This window comes from Rhinolophus sinicus, chromosome 1 (genome assembly GCF_057876585.1).
Source record: "Rhinolophus sinicus isolate RSI-liver-muscle chromosome 1, RSI-T2T, whole genome shotgun sequence".
Lineage (NCBI taxonomy): Eukaryota > Metazoa > Chordata > Mammalia > Chiroptera > Rhinolophidae > Rhinolophus > Rhinolophus sinicus.
In genome coordinates this window covers 167954646-167973106 of record NC_142501.1, presented here as the reverse complement: position 1 = coordinate 167973106, position 18461 = coordinate 167954646, and the positions used below count along the sequence as shown (strand labels likewise).

Sequence of the window (18461 nt, the reverse complement as noted above, 5' to 3'; positions counted from 1 at the left end):
TGCCTGGGAAATTCACTCTCACTGGGTACGGTATAATGGGACCGTATTTGTCCTTTTTAATAGCAAAGTAATCTTTAATTTATCATGTTTGATTAGCTGGACTTTTGCTTCCTTCCTGTGTACTTTTTGGATGAGAGAAAATCAGAAGAAAATATATTATTATTAGGGGTTAATAAAAATGTCAATTTATTGGTCATGTATGGTTGAGGACATATCCATGCCAGCATCTTGTATTCTCTACATTTACTTCTTTAAAACTGTACAATGAATAATGACAAAACGAAGAATTTTTTCTCTAATTTTAATGGAACTCTCAGTTCTCAGAATAAGCAAAACAGAAACAATGTTTTAATTTGGGCCAACTTCAAAATGGAACATTTAAGGAATGGAAAATTTTGTAACATGATTTTACAGCTATAATTTTCTCATTGTAATTAACTCTGCCAGTTTTTAACTATGGACCATTAAAATAAATAGGCTGATTTTAGTTAAAGGTATATTTCTTCTCTGGAAAGGATGTGCAAGCTACTGACACATTCATGCACTGTGGTGAAGGCACTGGTTCAGTCTCCCTTTAAATGTGGGGAAACTAAGTTGATCATAGAGACAAAAGCCATTGATAATGTTATACAAAATACAATATTTACTTGTGAGAAGAGTGAGGAACATGTCTTGGCTCTAGTGTGTTGCTGTACATAAGTTTGCTAAATGCAGAAACTTTTTTTTCCCTTTGCCTATAAATGCATAATTCAGTTATACTGTATCTATGTGATGCCTGCCCTCCTTTCTATTTGTCTTTTTCATTCTCTTTCTTTGTATCCTTTGAAAGCTTTTTCACTGAATAATTATATACTAAGTACATGCCAGGTACTGTTTAGTGCTATGAATAGTTAGGGGAGATATGTTCTCCATCCTTAACCTACATTCCATTTGGGAGAAAATTAAGACAAAGAGATATCTAAGATGAGACTAGCATAATTACTAAATCTCAAGGCAGTGCTGGGTTAATTAAGAGGCAGATTTTAGTTTATGTTTAGGGCCTTACCAAAGCAGAGACAACCCCCACATCTGTTCCCCCAGAAAAATAAAATTCATTTTAAATAAACTCTTCCAGAACTTTGTAATCAGAAAAAAATTAGAGAGACTCCTGAGTTTTAAAATACTCAGTATGCATAGGTAATACTACTTCAAGACAAGATTTTATACCATAATAGTTTGAATTAAATATATAGGGGAGGTCTCCAAATTTGCCTGTCTAGCCCTGCCTAAGAAGAAATGGGATGGAAAATTTATTATCAAGACAGTATATATGCATTGAGAAGGAACAAAGCTCTTCCATTTGAGAATGTCTCCCTCTGCCTCAGCAACCTATCTTAAAGGTCATGTGCTTTGAGGAAGAAATCAGCAAGAGAGAGATGTCACAGACAGATAGCCTCCACATCAAATTTCATTCAGGGTCTCCATTCATTGACCCCAAGAAATACATTAAAAAAAACACTATACAATAAAAAAGCAGGTGCATTTATTTTGGAACCCACAGTGAGTTGCTGTCAGTAAACTGGAGATCAGCCACAATCCTAGGCAAAACTGAACCAGAAAGTCTTCTCCATTTTCTTACTTTTCTCTCACCCCACACTCTATCCTACTCAGGCCTCCATTTTAGCCTTTTCTTTCTTTCTTCCTTCCTTTCTTTTTTTTTTTTTTTAAAAATGAGGCTCTCTTTATCATTGTTTTCATTGAGAAAATAGTATTCCAAGAATATGTTAGTCTTATTAAGCGAATTGGGCAACTCGGTGATATTACTCGTCTGTTAAATCTTTGCAAAGAAACTGCCTTTGGATGTTAGTTTGTCTTCTTTTGTTGAAAAATAAGCATGATCATAACAAGTGTTTTGGTACTTTTTGAGAATATTTACAAGAACACATTGGGTTTACTTTAAGCCTTTTGAAAAAGACATTTGGTTTAACATTCAGAATGCAGATTACTATCTTTCTCAATGAATTGAAGAATTGGGATCTTTTTCAGATTTCTAATATGGGAGCACCTATCAGCTGTGATGAGCAATTCCTTCACATCTAGAGGTTGCTCCCTGAAGTTTTATTTCAGTGAGAAAATTATCATCCAATTGGTTCAAAACAACACTTTTTTCTTTCTTTTCTTCCAAGATTTTTATTAAAAAAATATAGCTAACATACAACGTGATATCAGTTTCAGTTACACACTATAGTTATTCAATATTTATATATTTAAAGAAGTGATCACCATGATAAGTCCAGCAACTGCCTGACTCCATACCAGGCTCACAATATTACTGACTATATTCCCTATGCTGTACATACATCCCCATGACTTACCTGTTTTATACCTGGAAATTTGGACCTCTTATTCCCTTTCATCTTTTCCCCCCTTTTGTAATTTTTCAATTACAGTTGACAATAAATATTATTTTATATTAATTTCAGGTGTACAGCATAGTAGTTAGACATTTATATAATTTAGAAGTGATCCCCATGACTAGTCTAGTACCCACATGGCACTATACATAGCTATTGCCATATTACTGACTATATTCCCTGTGTTTTACTTTATATCCCCATGACTATTATGTAACTACAAATTGGTACTTCTTAATTCCTTCACCGTTCCCAACTCTTCTCCCATCTATCACCCAGATAAATCTACTACCCATCTGACACCATACAAGTTATTACAATATTATTGACTATATTCCTTATGCTATACCCTACATCCCCATAACTACATTGTAACAACCAATTTGTTCTTCTTAATTCCTTCCACTTTCCCCCCCACTCCTTTAACCCTCCTCCCATCTGGCAACCATCAAAAAGTTCTCTGTATCTATGAATTTGTTTCTGTTTTGTCTGTTTATTTTGTTCTTTAGATTCCATGTATAAGCAAAATCACATTGCCTCTGTCTTTCTCTGTCTGACATACTCCACTCAGCACAATACCCTCCAGGTCCATCCATACTGCTGCAGATGGCAAGAACCCATTCCCTTCCATGGCCGAGCAATATTCCATTGTATATATTTGTATCACCTCCTCTTTATCCATTCATCCATCGATGGGCACCCAGGCAGCCTCCACATCTTGGCCCTTGTAAACAATGCTGCAATGCACATATGGATGCACACGTCCCTTCAAAGAGGTGTTTTGGGTTTCTTCAGATAAATACCCAGAAGTGGGATTACTGGGTCCTTCTTTGTCTCTTGTTATAGTCTTTCTTTTAAAGTCTATTTTGTCTGTTATAAGTATTGCTACCCCAGATTTTTTGTTTATTTCTGTTTTCATGAAGTATCTTTTTTCCATCCCTTTACTTTCCATCTGTGTGTGCCTTTCAATCTGAAGTGAGTCTCTTGTAGGCAGTGCATGTAAGGGTTTTCTTTTCTTATTAATTCTCTTCTCTGATAACCTTATGATGAGAATGTTGTTATGCTTGATGTTGCCCCAGAGGTCTCTTAAACTAGCCTCGTTTTTTTTTTTTTTTTTTCCAATTCTCTTTTTTTTCTTTTTTGCTGTTCCGATTGAGTGTTTTATGCTACCTTGTCTTCCAAGTTGCTGATTCGACCCTTTGCTTCATCTAGTCTGCTTGTTGTTCCTTCTAGTGCGTTCTTCATTTCAGTAATTGTATTCTTCACTTCTGAATGGTTCTTTTTTTATGGGTTCTATGTCCATTTTTATGCTTGCTATCTCTTTGTTGAAGTTCTCACTAAGTTCCTTGAGCATCCTTATAACCATTGTTTTCAACTCTGTCTCTGGTAGATTCCTTGCCTTCATTTTGTTTAGTTCTTTGTCTGGAGTTTTCTTCTGTTCTTTCATTTGGGATGTATTTCTTTCTTTCCTCCTTTTGGCTGCCTCTTGGTGTTTGCTTCTATTTATTAGGTAGATCTGCTACATATACTAATCTTGCTGGTTGGTTATATGTAGTAGGTGCCCTGTGGGGCCCAGTGGTGCAGTCTCACTGGCCACCTGTACTGGGTGCTCCAGGAGTGTCCCTTTTGTGGATTTTGTGTGCCCTCCTGTTGTGGTTGAGCCTTTATTGCTATTGGCATATCTGAGGGTGGGATTGACCCTCAGACTGACTGGCTATGGGGTTTGGCCACATCCACAGCTTATGGGTTGCTGTGCAGGGGGCTTACTTTACTGAGTGGGATTTCCCCAGTGGGCTCTGATGCCTGTTGAGACTGCCCTTTGTGTGTGCCACTTGTGGGGCCAGTTGGGTGGTGCTTTGCTGTTATCTGAAGCCAATTTCCAAATATGTTGGTTCTGGGGCCTCTTGGGAGGGGATCAATGCAGGCCCAGGTCAGCCACTGCCTGTGAACAGCCAGGGACTACCTGGTAGGAGCTACAAAGCGATTCATGGTTGGTTACTACCTGTGCTGGACCTTGAAGCATGTTGCCGCTCTGTTAACGTTAACCAATGATGGCTGCCACCAGTACCGGGTCTGGGGTAGCTCCGCAAAAAATCAGGACACTCTGAGGTGTGCTGCCACTTGCTGGCTCCATAAGATTCATCTGCTGATAAAACCTCATATGGTACAGATGGTACAGAGTTGTATGTAGCAGGATCTCAGTGAGTCACTGGGATAGAGCCAGCAGAGCTTACCAGACCAATTCAGATTCAGATTTGTCCATGGGCATTGGGGGGAGGGCTTGACCCAGGAAAGATGGTGCCTGCCTGCCAGCTCATGGGAGGAGGATGCTACACAGGGAAAACAGTAACTATCCCTCCAGTCCTTGCCTTGAAGCCACATAACTCAGTCCTCCCTCCCCCACTGCATGCCCCCGACACTCCCTGAGCCACCATCCCTCCACTGGAACCCACAGTGAGTGCCGGCGAATGATTGAGTCTGTGTACAGGCCCCTTAAGTGGATGTCTGGGTTTCCTGCAGCCTTTCGTCCCACACAGATGGTCGGTCAGAATCCCCACTGTTTTTCACAGCCACATTTTGTGGGGGCTCCTCTTCCTGGCACCACTACTCTGGGCTGGGGAGCCTGGTGTGGGGCTGGGGTCCCTCCTTCAGGGGGAACCTATGCAGCCGAGATATCCTTCCTGATTCTCAACTGCCACATGACGATTTGGGGCTGGCTGGTTTCACATCTCCTTCCCTCCTACCAGTCTCCACGTGGCTTCTTCTTTATATCCTTAGTTATAAAACATGTGTTCAGCTAGACTTCAGATGGTTGTTCAGGTTGATTGTTTTCATAATTTAGTTGTAATTTTGATGTGTTCACGGGATGAGGCAAGCACAGTGCTTATCTGCTCCACCATCTTGGATCTCTCTTGGTTCAAAACATTTTAACTGCATGATTGAGCTTACTTCTTCCTAGCTATGATTTCAACAGTTACAGCATTGGTCACAGAGGAAAAATAATAGTTTTCTCCTACAGTCAATCTGTCATGTCCCCTGGCTGTACTGTGGCTTATGACCATTGGTGAAATTAATCAGTTTGGCTCTTTGAGAACATGTTTCCTTGACACTAGTACATTGTTAAAGCCCCAGGAAGCATTGTCCATAGCTTGTTTACAGCAATGGCTAAGTTTCCAGAAAGTATGTAATTTACCTTTTTCTTCTTTCTTTGCTACTTTCTCTATTCCATAATAAACAAATTTAAGTGTAGTCAGGGTGTGATAGATGACTCCTCTATGAAATTTGGACATAATTTGATTAACATTTTGAGAGATACCTTGATTGTGACTTCAATGTTGGTTAAATGTTGCCTCTTTCTAAATTTTTTACCATTCCACTTCTTTAGACTTTCAGTCAACATTAATAGCAGAAATATAGTTCAACAGGAATAAGAGCTATTTTTATGATATACTTAACTTGAGGATGAAGAATGTCCTTCTGTTCATGTTGTTTAAAATGTAAGAGATGTGTCTGCCTGGGATGTGTTAAGACCTCTTATGTTGGTACTTCAGGTGACCGTAAGTACAGTACAAGGATCACTTTGAAATCAGCCACTTGCCTATGATTATCAGAGAGATGTTTACTTCAAAAGTTGTTGTAGGCTAGCTAATCAGTGATCACAGATTGATCTAATCAGTGATCACAGCTCCTTGGATGTGTTTGACTCCCTGCAGAAACAGGTAAAGATCAGCATTCCTATTAGTCTAGCTGGGCAATGTACTATGGAAAGACCTTAAAAGATCATTCAGTCAATCTTCCTTCTTGTGGACAAATTGTGAGAAATAGTCATAGATATTATTTTTAGATGCCCCTTTTTTGTGCACTTGTGTTCATCCTCATTTCATGTGAAACAACTGCTTTTAGATATGAGGCTTTTTGTAGTACAATCACTTAACTTTATTTAACATTCTTATTATGGTTCATCATGTGTGGGCTATACAGTCAGAATGCATTTGTTTAGGCATCATTGCATAGTGATGAAGTTTTCCTGGTCTGGTCTCTCAGGTGTAATCATCTTGACTGCAGTTGTCATTCGGGTGCCCACCTGGCCTAGAAATTTATCTTTAAAATATGTAAAAGATTGTTTAATATGGGATGGAAGACAATAAAAAGATTGGTTGGCCATGGTCAAACCCACTATAGAGACCATAAAAACTATCCCATGTATTGATCTGTTACTGTAGCCCACATATGCAGGTAGAGCCATTTCTGAGTGAGAAACTTAGAAAAATTAGTAAAGCAACAATGAAGCATTTGAGAAATCATAATGAGAAATTATGATTGTCAACAAAGTAACCACAGAATTTCACAAATATCAGGGTCTCACAAATGGAGATTATACACCTCTTGAGAAACATGAAAAAACCCTTTCATGTTTCTTATATGGAAAAACAGAAAAGCCAAGAAACACAGCTTTGACCCTTTATTTAGCTCTATTAATGCAACAGGGAATTATGGGAGCTGAAGTGTGAGAACTTGAAGTATGAGAACAAAAAACTAGAAAGACTTTTGAGACTGACCAGGCCTAGAGTACTAGAACTTGTCAGTCTTATTTTTTTTGAAGCACGTCATCACTTGGAACTGTCTGCCATTCTCAGATATTCCCAACACTTTCATTACTATATTCTGCTGATTATGTTTCCCCCACTGCCCAGAATGCCTTGTCTCTACTGTAAAACGCCTAGTCCTCCTTCAAGATCCAAATAAAATGTTACCTCTTCTGTGAAGTATTCATAAAGTCCTCTTAGAGCTTCCATTCTCTATGCTCTCAGAGCACCTACACTACACACACACACACACACACACACACACACACACTTCATATATCATTGCACCATTGCATATTATGGTAATTCGTTGACTTATGTATCTTTCTTCCTTCCTAGACTAATGTCTAGTGGACATTAGTGTGTGAAGGGAGGGGCTGTGACTCATTTATCTCACTAAACTAGGGCCTCCCAATGCCTGAGACAGAGTAAGTGCTCAATAAATCTCTGTCAAATGAATGACTATCCTGAAAAAGGAATGACTCAAGCAATGAGATTCAGTGGGTGTTAAATATTGTATTACAACAGATCTTGGGATCAGGGCAGAGAGAGAAAACCTGGGTTAGATTAAACAACAATTGTTAACAATTTAGAATTTGTAAATAAGGTGCTTAATTATACAGTGTTTGTCAGGATGATTTCAGGTATAAGAAAGAGACACCCTGATTCCAGTTGGCTTAAACAGTATTGGAATTTTCTATTTTATATAGAAGAAAATACAAAGAAACAGCAGGCTAAGAGTTTAATAAAATGGGGACTCCAGCTTCATGTCTTTATAATTCTTTTGGCTCTTCTTTTTTCCTTCTTGTGGGCTTTGACCTCAGACTGGCTTCCTTTATGATTGGCAGTTGGCTACAAGCAGCATTAGCAGCAGCACACATCCTTGTTCTGGAGTAGACCTCCCTTTGTACCACGAAGTAAACAATCTTTCCTTCAGTCTGATTGGTCCATCTTAGGTTGTGCCCTACCCTGGGCCGTCATGGTTGCCAAGAAATGCCATTTAACAATTGATGAGTTGGTTGGGATGGTAGTGACTGACTGACTATTGAGACCCTCTTGAAGTTGAAGAGAATTATCTTTGCCCAACCAAACAGGCTGAGTGTGAAGGGTGTGATGGTTAACAGCACGGATATTCCCCATGGTCTCTATCAAATCCCATCACTTCTGTTTACCTGTTCTGTGACTTTAGCAAGCTAACTCACACTCAGTTTCCTCATTTGGGGTGGGGAGGGGGTGGTACAGTAATTACTTCATAAGTACTACTGTGAGGTTTAAGCGAGTTGTTTGACATGCACTACTAAGGACACAAGGTAAGCGTTATTGAAGTGTAAGTTCTCACTTTTAAATTATTTACCAAAATAGATGTTATGTTAAAAAAATAAAAGCAGGGAATAGATTCAAGGTAGGCAAGCAACAATATTCATTGTGTAAGTTTTTGTTTTCTTTAGCAATTTGACTTTTAGCACTATCCAGTTTATTTTTTAATGTCTATGACTGTGTAACGATGAATTTCAAATTTAAGTAGAAGGGTAATCATGTAGAAAAGCATGTGCTTAATTATGTCATGTCTGGAAAGTAAGAAAAAACATCTGCCTGTTTATTTCAAGAGTGTGTATTCTGCCAATCTTATGGTCATAGAACCAATTACAGATAAACTACCTAAAACTCATTTAGATTAATGGATTTTTAGGATTTAATTAGATTCTTAAACACCATCTACTTTACCCTTTCATGTTGAAAATAAGAAACTTTAGACCACAAGGAATTAAGTGAACTTGCTCAAGATTATAGTTTGTGGCAGGACTGGTTTTAGAATTAAAGGTTTTAAACTTCACTCAGGGATTGTTTTACTGTATAATATTCCTCTGTAGTATAATATTCTTCTTGAGTACTAGACCCACAAACCTAAATAATTAAACAGATATGTTCCCCTTACTAAAAATTAGCACTTGTGCTAATGTGTGTTCTGAAATTTGTGGTATAGAAAGTATAGAACCATGTACACAGCAGCACTCAGCAAAGCAATGTCTTTAAAGCAACTTGACTATAAGTTGCACAAAGGGCTCTTACAGTTGATATCATGGCACATGCACAGAATTAAAAGAGACGGGCTATACAGGTTACTGGATACAATTTATTTAAGTCAGTTTTCAGGACCTGGGCTGCAAATACTAGCTAGAATTTTTAAATATATGTAATTACTTAGAATGTTAAGTTGATTTTCTAGAGAAAGCTATATTAATGTTTATAAAGAGAAGGAAAAATGCACATCTAGACCACATATTGGGAAAAATTCCTAAATACTAGGTACTGAAAAGTGTTACATAGACAATATTGCCAATGTTCAAGAATGGAGGAGTAAGCTACAGCTTTCTAAATTTCACAGTATAATTCTAAAAAGAAAACTTCTCAGGCTCAAAGCGGTCACATGATGGAATCAAAATAGAAAAAGCAAGCACAGTTAATAGGAAGCTCCGCCCTTGGGTTACCTCTTGTAAAGCTGCCTTTTAAAGCAGTTGCTCACATGTTATTGCCTTGCCAACATGTCTTCCAAGAATCAGAAAACGCGCACACGCACTTTGTGTGGTACCTTAGCGTTCCTCTCTGATGTTCTCTGGAAGCATCATAAGCCATTTCACAATCCCTGCCGGACACTGTTTTCATTACAGTTGCTTATCAGCTGGCAATTCACTTATTTGTGCTGAAGGATGCTATTAAGAACTTGTGAATTGAAACACTAGGACTAGCCCTTCATTTGATGCATAATTAAACAAAGACATAAGATCAAGTAAGTGTTAATGAGCAGTGATATATTTAAAAACCTATTTTAGAAAATGTAGGCATTTCAAATGCAAGAAACCTGACCTTTCATATATTCCCCATTGCATAGGTTTTGCACAGTTCAGTGCATTCTTTCATGTTGTTACTCATTAAAAATGATTTTGTGTGAATGTGTTATAATTTCACAAGTTCTTAAGAAACACAAAGTGGTTGGCTTTGTTTTTCCTAAGTGTTTTAAGTACCTAAACCCTTTGCTTCTCTTTTTTTATATGGACTCTCTACTCCAATTTTATGCTTCTTTAGTTGTAAACCAAGAGCCATAAAGGCACCTAGAAAAGTGTATGTCTGTCTGTGTAGCTCTGTGGATGTGCCAAACCAATGTTTCCATTTAAACTTCTTTCCTGTGCTCCAGAATTAATCAGGAAACAAGCATTTATCAAATTGCTACTACGTACCAGGTTGTGTTCTACATGTTCCCCATGGAGCTGTGTATCAAAAGTCACTATTCCCTGCTATTGTGAAACCTACATTCTAATGGGTCAGGGAGGAGTTTGGGGATAGAGGAGAAGACAGGCAATACACAAACAAATAAATTGTAAGTTTACAGAGAATAGCAGTATGGATTAAGTACAGCAGGAAGCAGGGAATGAGGGTACTGGGATTGGCAGGGTAGTAATTTTAACTAGGGCGGTCAGGGAAGACCTCACTGGGAATGAAAGGTTTGAGTTAAGACCTGCAGCAGTCCAAGAAGACCTTTGAGGCTTGTAGACAGGAACGGTCTCATCTTCAACCCTGTGTGGCCTGTCAGGTAGCTGTCTTTCCAGTAAAAGCAGACTCCAGTCACATCTCCATGCCTTTCTTCACGCTCTTTCCTTTGACTCTAAAATTTTATTACTAACAAAAATGCTTATGAAAGTAAATAAAAATCAAATAGAAGAGGAAGAGAAAAGGAATGTATACTACATTTCTCATTAGTCATTCCATGATACATATTTTTAAAGGGCCTAGATTATTGGGGCAGCGGTTTGATTGAGTTAAATGGTTGAATTTAAAGATACGTACATTAAAAATAGATTCTGTTACATATTTTCCCAAAAATGTTTTAATGTCTTAGGGAAATGATTGTAATCCCCTAGATAGAGTTCTACCTTAATTGCTATATCTAAACAGTGTAGAATCTAAACAAGTCTAACTGGTAATTTTGCTCATGTTTGTAGTATAGCCCAGGGGTCAGCAAATTAGGTAGACCATGGGTCATTTGTGGTCCCCGCTGTTTTTGTGAATAAAGTTTTATTGAAACACAGCCCATGTTCACTTGTTTATGTATGGCAGAATGAATAGTTGTGAGAGTCACTGCATGGCCCTCAAAGCCTAAAATATTTGCTACATGGCCCTTTATAGACTAAGTTTGTCGATCCCTGTTTTAGATCAGTCCCAGTTAAAAATGATGTTTCTCTGTAATGTAAGGGCATTGATCCATATATATCCTAATAATGCCTTTGGTTCTAAGAATAGGGCTGGCTTCGGCTTACTACTCTACTATCGCCATCCTGAAATAATGTGGAAAAAGAAGCTCTGTGTTTTCATTTTCCTTGAGGTCTCACTCATTGTGTAGCTGGTCCTAAGAATACATGTTTTTAAAACTTTTAGAAATCAGGAGTTTCTTTCTAAATGTAAAGGGAAAGGGAATAAGTATCCCTGTAATTATGCTTTTACATAAGTTGACAGATTTAGCAAATAAAAATACAGGATGCCCAGTCAAATGTGATTTTAAATAAACAACAAATAACTTTTTAGTATAAGTATGTCCCAAAGATTGCCTGTATTTTGAGTGCGATTCTACTTCTATACAACTGTTAAATATCTATGGTATAATTATAGGACATACTGTAGAAATCATTCTTATAACCAGGGGAGTTCATTAGGTTATTAGTCGCATTTTGACTTTTCTTGTTAGTATGGCTCTTGGGTGAGGATTCTAAAGCTTATCAATTCATATATTCTGATGAAATGTTCAATTGGAACTAAAATTTCGATATTCCTTAGTGCGCCTTTTCTAGTTATCTCATATCTAGATTTTAAAACAACTTTCCCCAAGGCTGTTAAATTGCCATTCCTATCTGAGCAGACATAAAAGGTCGTTATTAAAACAGAAAGTCGACTGAGTTAGTATTTAAAAGTACAGAGACTTTATAACTGACACTAAAACTAAAGGTGATAAAAATGTTGACTAGATATTATGCAATATTTTGAGGGTAAAAATCATTAATGTAGTAATATTTTGTTGAAATTTAAATAGCATAAAAATAAGGGTGACTAAATCAAGGGTGGTTTAAAAGAAATAATTTATAAAATAGTACTATAGTAAAGAAATTAGAAAAGTGAACTTGTAAAAGCACAGTCTTATTAGTACAGGGGTAACTAATTTTGATATACAGTATTTAAGTAAATAGTAGGCTGATATAAATCAATAATTTCAGTAATAATCATGGTTCCTCACATGCAAGCAGAATATTTACAAAAATATATTTCTGACATAAAATCTGTAGATATAGTCTATTTCAATCTTAGCAGGAAACAGTAGGTTATCAGGATATATATATATATATCTCACATCTTTTTTAAACCTTCCCTTGGAAAATAATATGTCAAAATCTCTCTTTTTGTCCTATTTGCTATTTTCTTAAAGTGGTACAATTTAAAATCATATGGTAACTCATACACTGACAGTTCACATGCTTCATCACCCATTTAAAATGAAATTAATAACTTTCAAAAAGAAACACAGTACTCAATGGGAAATATATTTTTTAATAAGCCAAAATGTATGAATTTAGTTTTTCTATAATCATTTAAAGATAAAAACTGGGAAATGCATTTTTCTAAAACATGACTGATTATTTTCAAGTTTTGACAACACCAAGTTATTTTATAAGCATGTCATTTTAATTCAATTTAATTTAATTTAATTATTTTTTCTGGTGCATCAGTGGTTTCTTTGTTCATGTCATTCTTTTAGAAATAGTAATTTTTCCATCATCTGCTGTCATTTTAATTTTAACCTGAAAAGTATATTATGCATGTGACTTTTCATAAAGTAAAATCTGAAGTAGTTGTATTTCTCATTTTAACAATGCATAAAATAAGAGAGTTTCTATATATAGTCATAGTTTTTATTACCACAATTAGAAGCCAGTTGTTTCTCTGTGTTTTTATGAATCACTAAAAGTGTTAATTTCCTTCAAACAGAGAATATATCAGTTAATCCTACTATAAAATGGATAATTTGTACATACAGAGACAGGTGCTAGAGAAAAGAGAGCCTAAATTGTTAACACAATTTTGTAAGTTATTTCTATGTGACCAAAGCATGATAAACATTGACTGATGTAATAGGGTTTTCTTTTTCAGGTGTGGGCATAATACAGATTCATCTTGATAGCCCTGTACACGTATTCCTGCTGTATGGTCTTTTCATAAAGGTTACTTTATGATTTTATTATAACCAAATTTAGTTCACTTACAATATTTTAATGGTGTATAATTGATATATTTGGGAGTATGGTCAGTAGATATGAAGAAATTAAACTTCACATGGATCCTGTAATGTGACTTTGCTCTTCCCATTGGGATTTAATTAGGATGCTTGTGATTAAATTTACAAAAAGTTCAATGAGGTATTGATGGGCAACCTTTAGTTGCCTTGTAAACTCATAATAGAGGTTGAAAATTTCAATATATGGAGTCTTTGTTTAAATTTTTGATTCTTGTTTTCACTGAAAGAGCAAATTTAGAGGCATTTAGAGAACTATTGTAGTTGAATGTTGCTATTTTTGAACTATGCATAGTCTTGTTTCTTAATAAAAGTATGAGGTGTGACAATTAAGTTCGAGAACTTGTTGCAATGATGTTGCTAACCTTTTTTGATATCAGCGGGATTATTCATTATGAATTTGTACCAACTGGACAAAACAGTTAACCAAGTTTACTACTTGGAAGTGCTGAAAAGGCTGCATGAAAAAGTTGGACGACCTGAACTTTAGGCCTGCAATTCATGGCTCTTGCATCACGACAATGCACCAGCTCACAGGGCACTGGCTGTGAGGGAGATTTTAGCCATTAAACAAATAACTGTATCGGAACACCCCCCCTACTCACCTGATCTGGCCCCCAATGACTTCTTTCTTTACCAGAAGATAAAGGAAATATTGAAAGGAAGACATTTTGATGACATTCAGGACACTAAGTGTAATGCAATGACAGCTCTGGTGGCCAGTCCAGAAAAAGAGTTCCAAAATTGCTTTGAAGGGTGGACTAGGTGCTGGCCTTGGTGCATAGCTTCCCAAGGGGAGTACTTTGAAGGTGACATATAGTGATATTCAGCAATGAGGTAGGTAGCATGTTTTCTAGGATAAGTTCACAAACTTAATTGTCCGACCTTGTACAGTTGAAACATGGACTTAAACTGTATTCTGTAGTCATTGTTGGTCCTGGGGGACTCAGATTAGGACATGAAGCTATGTTGAGTGAAACCTTACCAGGGAGTCTGTCTTCATTCATTTAGCAAATATTTATTGAATGCATATTGTGTTCCTGGTACTGTGTAAGGTGCTAGGGGTAAAAACATGAAGAAGAGATATTCCCTTCCTCAAGAACTTCATTGTACAGTGGATAACAGACATTGCTAAGGTAAAGGAAGTGATAGAAATATGCCTATGGTATCTTGGGAGCAACCCGGAGTGACCGTTTTGCCAGGCTGGATCTGGCAGGAGTGGTCTAACAAGAATTCTAAGATGAATTTATATTTTAACTGCATATTAAAATATAAGAATAACTTTAAAATTAGAAGTATATGGGAGAAGGATTTCAGGTAGAGGAGATTGCGTGAGGAGAGGGGAAGGGAGATAGCACGTGACATTGTTGGACATCATAAGCAATTTAGTGTTATGGAAGCAAAGTGTGAGATAAGGACAAGAAAGAGGTAAGGCCGGAGAGGCAGGCAAGGGTCAGATCATGTAGGACAAGGAAACTCGATCGTACGTAAGGTGGGCAGATCCATATCAATATTGTTTTACGTTCTGTTTCTTTTATTTCCCTGTGTGAGAATGCCATTCTTTGAGACACTCTGAAGATTTTTAGTTTGGCCATACATTATCCCCAAGGCTGGTCTAAATGTCATTTAGGACAGACTCTACCTTGTAATTTTTTTTGCTGACAGATGAGAAAATATTCTTAGATACCTGAGAGTAATACTACCTATATGTCTTTTTTCAAATAGTTCTTATGTTCTGCAATTTACATTTCTTGCCACCCCAGTGAGAACAAATATGTGGGGAGCCGTGTGAGAGGGCCCCTTTCTCATTTCTGGTTCATTTGGGGTTTTATGTTATCACACCTGACAGGACAAATTGTGACCTTCACAATGTGTTGTTATTGGGCATAAAATGTTTTGTTTCTTTTTTTTTTTTCCCAAAAATCAGGAAAAGTAATCCATCAAATCTATTGAAAACATGCTATCAACTGAAGCCAGGTAAATTGGATTTACAATGCCTTGGGAATATACATTTCTCACATGCAGGACCTATAATCATTTGAAATGATATTGGTAAATGTTCAGGGACAGCCGTATCAAACTCTTAAGGATTTCATTCTCACTGTGGAAATAGTCTTCAGTCATATTTGTAATACAGAGCATAGAGTTCCTCAGTATATCATCCTAACATGGAATACAAAATTAAATTCCAGGAACATCTGTCATTTCTTATTTTCTAGAACTATCTTTGAAATTCTTGAGAAGAAATTAAAATGATGGCTTCCTCCAGAATCCTTACATCATTGGGTAGCTCATTCAGAAACTGATTGAAATAATATGTAATCCATAGTGTTGAATTAAAATTTTAGAGGGAAAATATATTCGAGGTTTGATGCTCATTACTATACGAGCTTGTGTCTTATAAAGGAATTTCAAAATAATCTTAAAACTCTGGCATAACATACTGTAATGTTGACCACTAAACAGTGATCTTTTAACCGATCACTAATAATATGCTACGTTTTCCTCTATGTTTTATATTTAATTACATTTATCTCCATTATATTTGGTGTCATCTAAGAATTCTAAAATACACAATGATCTTGAAATATAACTGTCCACTGAAAGTCTGATAAGGTCTGGCTTTAAATGGAGCGTAAGCATTGGCTATTTAGACACCCAAGTGATAGATCAGAAGCTTGCCTCTTAGTTAGCATGTGACCCCCTCACAGACTTAGATTCCTTTTCTATGAAATCATGCCTGCTAAGCTCACCTCAAGGAGAATCAAGTACATGAGCCCACGATGAAAGCCAGAAATCCCTATGTAATGAAAAATATTTTTAAAAGTGAAAATTCCATATTTAATTTGTGTGATACAAGGACCAGTTAATTATCCTATATGCTGTCATAATCAAAAGGTTTCCCTTGATCTTTCCTTAGAGAAATCTACTGTTAGAAGTCTCTGTCTCTAGTCTTTCTCTTTTGAAATACATATGCATATGTATGACTATGTCTTATCTACATCTATATTTATATCTACACATCTTTCAGTGTATAGATGCATGGAAACATTTATAGAGACTATATAGGAGAGACACCTAACAATGAAGCTTGTATCAGTGGGCACCAAAAATATACTGCCTTCTGGAAATATTCCCTATTACTTTTAAATATGACTAGGTAAATAATGTATATGAATATTAAATCAATAATTATTCAGTGTAAGAACTTTAAAACAGGAATAAATGATAAATAAATGATATATTCACTGTCTCCTATTACTTTACTGATCAAATATGGAAACTGTGTCAGGGTCCCCAAGACCACTGCCAGATTTGGAGAATCACTAGGAGGACTCACAGGCCTCAGAAGATAATCTTACTCACAGCAAGTATTTATCAAAGTGCAAGGATGCAAAGCACAATCAGCAAAAGGCACACACATATGGGCTGAAGTTTGCAGAAACCACGCACGCTCACAGGAGTCTCACAGGACATGATGCGTAATTCCTCCAGCAAGAAATTATGACAACATGGCCACCTGGGAAGCTCACCGAGACTCAGTGACTATTGAGGGCTAGTCATGTTGTCCCCGCTGGCTGACACGTACCCAAGATTACGAGTCTCAGAAGGAAAGCAGGTGTTCAGTATAAAACACATTGTTTGTACACACAGTTTTGGCATTCTTATCAGTTCTGGCAATGGTGGGAGCCCTCCTCAAATCCAGGTTACCATACTCCAGTCAATGGCCAAACTTCCAAGTGGGTCATTTTAAGGACAGCAGTCTCAGGACTGCTATTAACTCTTTTTCTGTGCAGAAACCAAGTGTATTAACCTATTCAGATACTTGAGTGGGTATTAAAGCATTTTTCCCTAGGGTATTAATGTACTTGAGCAGCTGAATTCACCCTAATTGGCAGCAGTTAACTTCAAGGGTTTTTTTTAGGTCAGCTAAACATCTGTCTATAAATTTTAGATTACAGCAAAATAAAAGAGGTTTTCTTTTCATTGCAATAGAGAATTGTAGTTAAGATGTTATTTCTGTAAATGGTGCATCTCATCCATTTTGGGTAATTTTTTTAAACTTCCATTTCAGAAGACAAGGTTCTGTGACCTTATTTCTCAAACTTGGGAGAAAACACAAACTGAGGCATATACAGTCCTATGCAGTGATTATGTTCTGTGACATTTGAGGGATAAAGACAGGGAAGAAATACACATGTTTATAATTTATGATATTGGGTTATTGATATTTGACCTCCAACTACTCTACCTTCTTCAATTCATTCTTTGTACTGACCCAGAGTGATCATTTAAAAACACAAATCTGATAATGACTTGCCGAGCCTGAAGCTCTTCAGTAGTAATGATTGCTCTGACTTTCAGCCTCTCACATTTCTCCATGTCCCCCTCGTCGTTGTGTTTTTGCACATGTTAGTCATGTTAGTCCTGCCTGGGATTATCTTCACTTCCCTTTTAATCAGGTTCACTTCTACTCAATCTTTAGCTTTCAGCCTAAATATTAATATCGCTTCCTTAATATTCCTCCCTTCTAGGATTGATCCCATTATAATAGATAGGCCCACATAGCATCATATACCTTCCCTGGAACTTATCACAGTTGTAAATGGACATTTCTTGAAATGAGTTTGATTAATGTCTGTCTTTCCCATTCGACTGAAAGCTCCACTGTATCCTTAGTATGCAGTAGAATTCCAGGCCTGTAGTCTGTACTCAACAAGTGTTACATGGTGTAATGATGAGCAGGGATACGAAAGGGGAGGGACACACTAGAGAGGGGATTAATGAATGCATTTATTTAGCAATATCTAATCAATTTAGTTAGCAATATCCAGTAGCAAAAGACAAAGGCAATTAATAAAATGTGCTAATGACAGAAAGTAAAGGTGGTTAAGACTAAACTATATGCATTGATAACAATGTCATGTCAAAGGAGTATCCATACATATAAGTTTAAGATACCTCAACATATGTTTACTATTGATCAAAACTCACTTGGCTAGATACACACATAACATTGATAAGGCATATTTAAAAGCAGTAATAAGCTTTATAGGATAGTAACTATTACAGTAGATGCCACAAGTTCACCAAACAGGGGTGGGGAACGGCCCTGGAAAAGTCATAAATCAAAACCTTGCCAGGTCT

The 18461-nt window shown here is 36.8% G+C and overlaps 1 protein-coding gene and 1 non-coding gene across 18 annotated transcripts in view; one reads left to right on the top strand and one right to left on the bottom strand.

Annotated features, from left to right (window-relative positions):
* MAPK10 (mitogen-activated protein kinase 10) overlaps window positions 1–18461 on the top strand; it is a 288604-nt gene that overhangs the window by 95548 nt on the left and 174595 nt on the right. The gene's annotated exons all lie outside the window — the stretch shown is intronic.
* Window positions 12742–12806, bottom strand: LOC141570266 (small nucleolar RNA SNORD42). Its single transcript, XR_012494271.2, has one exon. It is a non-coding gene; the product is annotated as a small nucleolar RNA SNORD42 (small nucleolar RNA).